General features: G+C 44.5%; 1 pseudogene; it reads left to right on the top strand.

Annotated features, from left to right (window-relative positions):
• Nucleotides 1–287: 287 nt before the first annotated feature.
• Nucleotides 288–3,806, top strand: LOC133897283 (putative G-type lectin S-receptor-like serine/threonine-protein kinase At1g61610; annotated as a pseudogene).
• The last annotated feature ends 5,083 nt before the right edge of the window (nucleotides 3,807–8,889 follow it).

Below are 8,889 nucleotides of genomic sequence, written 5' to 3'. Positions count from 1 at the left end.
CTGGTACCTGCTTTCTGTCTGTTTCATTAGACCATCTCCAACAGCTACCTCAAATTTTCATCCTCAAAATACTATTACAGCATCCCTTATCACTATTATAGTATTCCTTATTTTTTCTACTGTATCAGCACTGTAGCACTGGATAGAGGATCTGTTGGAGATGAATTTCCAGTGCTACAGTAGACCGCAAAACACTGTAGTACTGGAAAAGTGAGATTTGAAGACTCTCTTGGAGATGGCCTTGGTCCTTGGTTTTTTTTGTTCTCCCCGTTCGTCAGAAACCGAAGATTTCGATAACATTGCTTTTAGACAAAGGCTCAAGGCAAACTCTTCACTTGTCAGCTGATCCCTGGCCAACAAGCTAGCTAGTATCAGCACATTCTTTTCAGAACTCGCTCAGCTCACCGATGGACTGGTCAGCTATCGCATACACCACTGTCCTTCTCCTCCTGCTGCCGCCGCCGTGTGCGCCCGACGACCGGCTTGTCCCCGGCAAGCTGCTGTCCCCTGGTGCCACCATCATATCCGACGGCGGCAGCTTCGCCTTGGGCTTCTTTTCCCCGGCCAACTCCACCACTACGGAGAAGCTCTACCTCGGCATATGGTACAACGACATCCCCCGGCTCACCGTGGTGTGGGTCGCCAACAGAGAAACCCCCGTCACAAACCACACCTCTCCTGCACCAGCGTTGTCCCTGACTAACGCCTCCAATCTCGTCCTGTCGGACTCCGACGGCCGTGTCCTTTGGACGACCAACATCACCGGCGTCCCGAGCTCATCTCCAGCAGCCACCGGCCTCGCCGCAGTGCTTCTGAACACCGGCAACCTCGTCATCCGGTCCGCGAACGGCACAACCTTGTGGCAGAGCTTCGAGCACCCGGCCGACACGTTCCTCCCCGGTATGAAGACGCGCGCCGGCGAGCGCCTGGTCTCGTGGAAAGGCCCCGATGACCCCTCGCCGGGGAGCTTCTCCGCCGGCGGAGACCCAAACACGTCCTTTCAGATCTTCGTCTGGAACGGGACGCGTCCGTTATGGCGCAGCCCGCCATGGACAGGCTACATGGTCGCCAGCTGATACCAGACGAACAACAGCGTCATCGTCTACCTCGCAGTCGTCAACATCGAGGAGCATATCTACATAACCTACAGCCTCTCGGACGGCGCTGCGCCCACCAGGTTCGTGCTGACTTACTCCGGCGAATTCCAGCTCCAAACCTGGAACATCAATTCATCGGCGTGGGCGGTTGTCGGTGAGTGGCCAATGTGCGAGTGCAGCCGCTACGGCTACTGTGGCCCGCACGGTTACTGCGACAACACGGTGGCTATCCCGACCTGCAAGTGTCTCGACGGCTTCGAGCCGACAAGCCTGGAAGACTGGAACAGCGGCAGGTTCTCTCAGGGGTGCCGGCGAAAGGAGGCGCTGCGATGCGGCGACGGTTTCTTGGCCTTGCCGGGGATGAAATCACCGGACAAGTTCGTGCTCGTCAAGAACCGAACCTTGGAGGACTGCGCGGCGGAGTGCACCGACAACTGTTCGTGCGTGGCGTACGCTTATGCCAACCTGAGCACCAGCAGAACGAAGGGGGACGTGACGAGGTGCTTGGTATGGGCCGGCGAGCTGATTGACACGGAGAAGATAGGTGACGGGGCTGGCAGCGACACTCTGTACCTCCGAATTGCAGGCTTGGACGCTGGTGTGCTAGCCATTTCATCTCCTGTATCTGTCAAGTGAACTTTGATCGTTAACTATTTTGTGCTGTACTCATGCATAAAACTCTGGAATGACTTCGCACAGGAACAAGGCCAAAGACCAACGCAGTAAAGATTGTGCTGCCTGCAGTTTTAATAAGTGGCATTCTGATACTCACAGGCATTTCCCTTGCATGGTTAAAGTTCAAAGGTACTGGCTCTACTTCTCTACACGTCAGAGGGGAATTGGTTTTTGCACTAGTACTCAATTCTACATTATCCTCACGAGAGAAGAAATGTTCATGACATTCTGGAAGCAGGTCATAAACAGAAACGGGGAAGTACTCCTCAAGGCTTTGGAAAAGGAAGTCATACTGAAGGCTTTGAAGTTCCAGTTGTAAGCTTCAGAGATATCACAACTGTGACAAATAACTTCCACAAATCATTTATGATAGGACAAGGAGGTTTTGGCAAAGTTTACAAGGTAACTCATCCACATTTTCCAGTTCTAATTTCATTCTCGAATTGTGGTTGTACAAAATGCCTGGTTAAACTCATCCATTCACCATTTTACTTACAAGGCAAAATTAGACGGTCGAGAAGTTGCCATCAAAAGGCTCAGCGGGAATTCCGAGCAAGGAATAGCGGAATTCAGAAACGAAGTTATTCTAATCGCAAAACTGCAGCACAGAAATTTGGTTAGATTTCTCAGTTGCTGCATAGAGGGAGATGAAAAGCTACTGATCTTTGAGTACATGCCTAACAAAAGCTTAGATGCTCTCCTTTTCAGTATGATCATTTTAATAATAGCACATTACAGTTTCATTATTCAACACAACAAATTGGTCATTAATCATAAGATACTGTCGCCCATTGTAGGCAGTACAAGAAAAACAGTACTAGATTGGCCAATGCGGTTTAACATAATCAAAGGGGTTGCTAAAGGGCTTCTATACCTCCATCAAGATTCAAGACAGAAGATAATTCACAGAGATCTCAAAGCAAGCAACGTTTTGCTGGATGAGGAGATGAGACCCAAGATAGCAGACTTCGGTACGGCAAGGATGTTTAGTGACAACCAGCAGAATGCAAACACAAAACGCGTCGTCGGAACATAGTGAGTGACATTTTTTTTCTGAAATTAGCATAAAAGTTAACCAAAGTCACAGAAAAAATGACCCTTCCTGATAAAATATCAACAGCGGCTACATGGCTCCAGAATATGCACTGAGAGGCATATTTTCTGTCAAGTCCGATGTGTACAGTTTTGGTGTGTTGACTTTGGAGGTCGTAAGTGGTGTGAAGATAAGCTCTACTGATCACACAATGGACTTTGAAAACCTTATAGTCTACGTGAGTGTAAGCTTTTCTAAGTTTGCAAAGAGTAGACATTGAAGTAGTTAAGAGTTCCACAACCTCACTCATTGGTTTGATTTATTCAGGCATGGAACCTGTGGAAGGAAGAGAAGGCAGAGGATTTGGTAGACTCAAGTACTGTGGAGAGCTGCATACCAGATGAAGCTTTGGTTTGCATCCACATAGGGCTCCTGTGTGTGCAGGATAACCCCAACGACAGGCCACTCATGTCATCTGTTGTGTTCATCTTGGAGAATGGAAGCACCGTACTCCCCGTCCCAAATAAACCTGTATATTTTGCCCATACAAATAATGAAGTAGAACGGGTAAGCGACAATACTCAGAACTCAAAGAACAGTGTGACTCTTTCAGTTCTAGAGGGAAGATAGGCCAACTTTTCAGTCCCAGATATATAAAGGAACACTCAGATAAGGGGCATGCATAATGGGTGGTTAGGAAGGTAAATTATGTTTCTTCCGGCCCCACTTTTCATTCTTAACTTGTAGTTTTCAAATCTGTAACAATGTAAGGAAGAGGTAACACTGAAATTGAAAATATACATAATGAGGTGATGATAGTGGAAGAATATTTCTCTTCGATTGCATTGAACCTGATGGGCAATACTACTCAGAAATATATGCCCGGGAAGTTAGGCCATCTCCAGCAGAGAACATTTTTCAAGATTCGGCTGCTACAATGATTTTTACGGCGTACTGTTCACATACTGTAGCAACTCTAGAAGAATCGGCGCCCATTGCTACAGTGCGCTACAGTACTGCGGAGATATAGCGCCTGTAACACTGTATTAGTACTGTAGGACCACTGTTCATACAGGCTGACGGTGTTCTGAGCAAGAAAACACCGTCTTTTACTGTAGCACACTGTTCACAGAGGCTGACAGCGGGTCCGGAGAGAGAGGAAAAAGAAGTATAAGGTGGAAAATAGGGTAACTGCTGGAGATGAAAAAAATAAGAGATACTGTAATAGTGATAGGGGATGCTGTAATAGTATTTTTAAAGATGAAATTTTGAGATAGCGGTTGGAGATGACCTTAGTCCACAACGGTTCAAAATCTACTATGATTAGAATATTTTTTTCGAGAATGTACTGTGGTTAGAGTACTGGATAACTTAAATTTGGATAGGAAGCTAGAAAAGTATAGGGGACTATGCTGCTCTTTGAGGCTTTGAGCGTCTGACAACTCAAGTCTCTCACCAACTTTCCACCGGATTTAATGCGTGTTCGACAGACCAAAACCATAGAGCAGTTACACATAGCAACACGAGATCGATAAATTATCTTCATTCTACTTCGTCGGCTACAAAACAAACAGAAGCCATAAGCTAGTGCAGTCAGAGAAGGGGGGAGTCCAACTTTCACCTAATCATCTGCGAGCAACGAAGGCCATAGGCAGTGCAGTATGATCTCCACTTCTCCGGCATCCCGCCGTCCACCGCCATATTCACGAACTGCGTCGCACGAGAAAACCCATCAGGAATCGCAACCAAGACCCCCTCCAACTTAGAAATAAATTCTATGCAGCGGTGCTGCATATGCACCATCTAGATAGTCGCTATTTATCTTTAACATGGATCTTAAAGTGATGATAAGATCTACTCAACGTTAGTAATATATGTTTAAATATGTAATATAATTTTTTATTTAAACGAGATCTATTATTTTGAGATCTACATTGAGACAAGTGATATCAATCCGGTGTGTTACACGAGTAGACAGACACATGCAACACCGATACATAGAATTTACTTTCCTCCAACTTAAACTTGTCGCATCGTGGGTGATGACCGACGGCGACGGCCGGTGACGCACGCGCCGCGCCGCGTCTCGTCTCGGTATCGGTATCGGTGGCTGGCTTGACTAGACAGAGCAAGTACTTGCATGGGTCGTGTCTGTGGATCTTGCAATTTTGGATCTAGGCCTTTGACACAGGATTTGTAGGATTTTTTATTTTTATATTTCTTAAATCAAAAATTGTAAAAATAGGCTTGGTCAGCTATCACATACACCAGTGTCCTTCTCCTCCTGATGCTGTCGCCATGTGCGCCCGACGACCGGCTTGTCCCCAGCAAACCGCTCTACCTTGGCACCAACATCATATCCGATGGCGACAACTTCGCCCTAACTTCTACCTTGGCACCAACATCATATCCGGCAAACCGTTCTACCTTGGCACCTTGTCACGTTTGGTTAGGATGTGTTAGGGACAGAGCTAAGATCAATTTCAAGATTTTTCCCTTGATTGTAAGGCTGACATTATAAGCTCACTCTTAATGAAACGAAACTCTAAGATAAAGCGTTACAGTGGCTAATGAAATACCACTAAAACCTAAATATCTATAGTATGTCACTCCATCTCAAAATAAAATTTTGTTATACTTAATGGGAGCTGGTTTGCTTTATGGTCCTCTTTATCCAGAATCATAGACTTTTCAATAACCCTATGTTGTCAACATGAACACAAAAAACGTTGGGTGGTAAGCTTTTAGTGAGCAGATCCGCAAGCATTAAATTAATACTTAGATGCTTGACACTGATTGTTTGATACTGGATTCTATCTTTCACAACATAGCACTTAATATCGATATATTTGACGGCACCACTCGACTTGTTGTTACTCATATATAAAACTACGGGTTGACTATCGCAGTATAATATAAGTGGTTTTGAAATGTTGTCTACCACTTTTAATCCCGAGATATAGTTCTTTAGCCATACAACATACCTGACAACCACATAACATGCTACAAACTCAGCTTGCATCATTAACGATACCGTAAGTGTCTGTTTAGAGTTTTTCACGAGATAGCTCCTCCAGCAATGGTGAAAATATAATCTGATGTGGATTTCTTAGTATCCATACACCCCGCAAAGTCTGCATCCGAATAACCAACAACTTAAAAGTTATCGAATTTTCTAAATATGAGCATGTAGTGCTTAGTGCCTTATAAATAGTGAATGATTTTCTTAACGGCTTTCTAATGATATGGTCCTAGATTTAACTGATATCTGTCAAGCATCCCGGTTACGAAAGCTAAGTCAGGGTACATACATACTTGAGCATATAATGCTTCCGACAGCTGAAGCATAAGAAACTGACTTCATCTGATCAGCTTCATATTAGTTTCTCGGACATTGAAATGTTCCAAACTTATCGCTTTTAGCAATAGAAGTAGACGAAACAGAGCACTTATGCATATTGTATTTCTTCAGTACTCTGTCAATATATGTCTTTTGAGACAAACCTAATACTCTTTTGGACCTGTCTCGGTGAATCTCAATGCCAAGAACGTACGAAGCTTCACCGATTTCCTTCATATCAAAATTAGGGGAAAGAAATCTCTGGGTCTTAAACAATATATCCTTATTGTTGCTGGTCAATAAGATATCATCCATATAGAGAACTAAAAAGGTGAAATTTTCCTATTTAAACTTAACATAAATGCAGTTATCAACTTCATTTTCCTTAAAGTCAAAGTTTATTATGACTTTATCAAACTCAAAACACCATAGTCTAGACGTTTGCTTTAGATCATAAATTGATTTCTTAAGGCAACAACCCATATGTTTCTTGCCTTCCACGATAAAACCTTCCGGTTGATCCATGTAAATATTTTCTTCCAAGTCACCATTAAGGAATGTTATCTCGATGTCCATCTAATGTAGCTCTAAATCATATGAGCCATAAGCACAATAGTAATTCTAAAGAAATATTTACTTGATACAGGAGAGAAAGTTTAATTACAGTTAATTCCTTCTCTTTGCAAGAAGCCTTTTGCTATGAGCCTCATTTTGAACCTTTCGATGTGTTTTGGCTCTGTTAGACATTTCTACTAAGTTTCACGCATCATTATCATTCAGGCGAATGCTCATTCATCATAGCCTCTTTATACGAGTTAGGATCTCTTGCTTTTCATGTCATTAACATCATCATTCATATAGACAACATAATCACTCGAGATGACAAGTCTCCTGCCACTCTGTAATCTTCTGATTAGTTCATTAGGCACTGTAGAACTAGGACTAGGTACTATAGGGGAGTACTGATGCTCATTATTAGGCACATTATTAGGAATTTCAGATACCTCAACAGGGGATGCACTGATGTTATTTTTTACTGAAGTTGCAACCATTTGGGGGCACAGGAATGCAGGTCTCTTGGATCAGCGGTGGAGGAACATAAACTCGCTTCTCCTCGAGATCAACTTCCCTAGGTTCCATGAGATCAACTTCCCTGGGTTCCATGTCCCCATTCTTAAGAAACACATTGTTTGTTGTTTTTATGAACTTAGTGATCCTATCTGGATAGTAAAAGTGATACCCTTTTAATCTTTCAGGATACCCGATAAAGTGACAACTAATTGTTTTAAAATCTAATTTTCCAATATGTGGATTAAACAATTTAGCTTCAGTAAGATAGGCCCACACGTGTAAGTACTTCAAAGTGGGTTTTCTCACGGTCCATAATTCATAAAGTGTTTTTAAAACTGATTTACTGGAAACCTGATTTACAATGTACGTGGCCGTCTTCAGTGCCTCCATGCACAATATGTGGTTGTCTCCTTCACCAACAGATCATGCCAGTCTGGTAGGGATGGCTTCGGCACCAATTGACCCATGCCAATGGCTGAAGCACCACCAACAGGGGATGCTCCTATGCTTGCACATACACTCCCACTCGCAGCAACCATCCTAATAGAGAAACACAAGGAGGCATCAGGAATCCACATCAAAGGATGACCAAAGATATTAACTAGGATTGTAATAGCAAGTTGCTGCTTCACAATTGGTTCTTATGTTGAAACATCCTATCATTTTGGTGAAAGATAAAGGGAGGTATCCATCATTGCCAAGCTTATACAAATGTTCATTATGCCAATCCCACATGCCACACATCCATGCAAGAAAGCAAGAAAGATCACACATCCACAAACCAATCACTCAAAATCCCGGGGGCACCAACAAAAGAAACTAAATACATTGTTCTTGCTCACTTTGGTCGGGAGTCACGATGAGGTCGATGTTGCGGCTTATGCAGGTGTCACAGCATGGTTGAGGCTAGGACGGCCGACGATGAGGTCAAGGTGGCTCCATTCAGCAACGGGCAACCAGTATTGAGGAGGGGCGAGAATCCGAGGGAGGAGGAGGCGGTGATGAGAGGTCGAGAGGGATTGCCGGATGGCGGCGTGAGAACGGCTGGCTGATGCCTGATGGTAGGGTTGCGCAGATCGGCATATGTGCTCATTTGTTTGGCATGAACGTGTGGTAGGCTTACTAGTTGCCAATGCTAGCGATTTGAGTTGGGCCAAGACTTAGACCAGGCTTCGGATACCTTTCCGGATAATCATTGGATGTTTCCAATAGCTTTTCCGGATATACGATATCCGATGGATACTAGATTTTTCATATCTGAATTCGATATCCGAGATGTAGATAGCACTAAAACAGTTCAGATGCAGGAGCCATTTTCACCCTAGTTCATGCCCTTACACAGCGGAAAAGCAGATAAGCTCACTAGTACGTACAATACTGACATCCGGATAACTATCACCAAGGATGACACGTGGGCCCCGAAACTTCTACCAACCCCGCGAGATTTCGAAATGCCCAAAGTGGCCCTCCAAGAAGCACAGGGGCGGGGGAAAGAAAGCACACCGTGAAAACTCCCGCCGCCAGCACAAAATAACCCGGACTACACACTCACTGAGACGCGGGCCCTCGCATCGTCCGACCGCCCGGTCATCGAGACAACGGCCGTAGGCTGGGCAAGCCTTTCGTAGCGGAAGCCATTAGCCAATGGGAGGCGAGCGCCCGGATCGGTGACG

This window comes from Phragmites australis, chromosome 17, assembly GCF_958298935.1.
Source record: "Phragmites australis chromosome 17, lpPhrAust1.1, whole genome shotgun sequence".
Taxonomy (NCBI): Eukaryota; Viridiplantae; Streptophyta; class Magnoliopsida; order Poales; family Poaceae; genus Phragmites; species Phragmites australis.
This window is presented reverse-complemented; position numbering and strand designations above follow the sequence as displayed.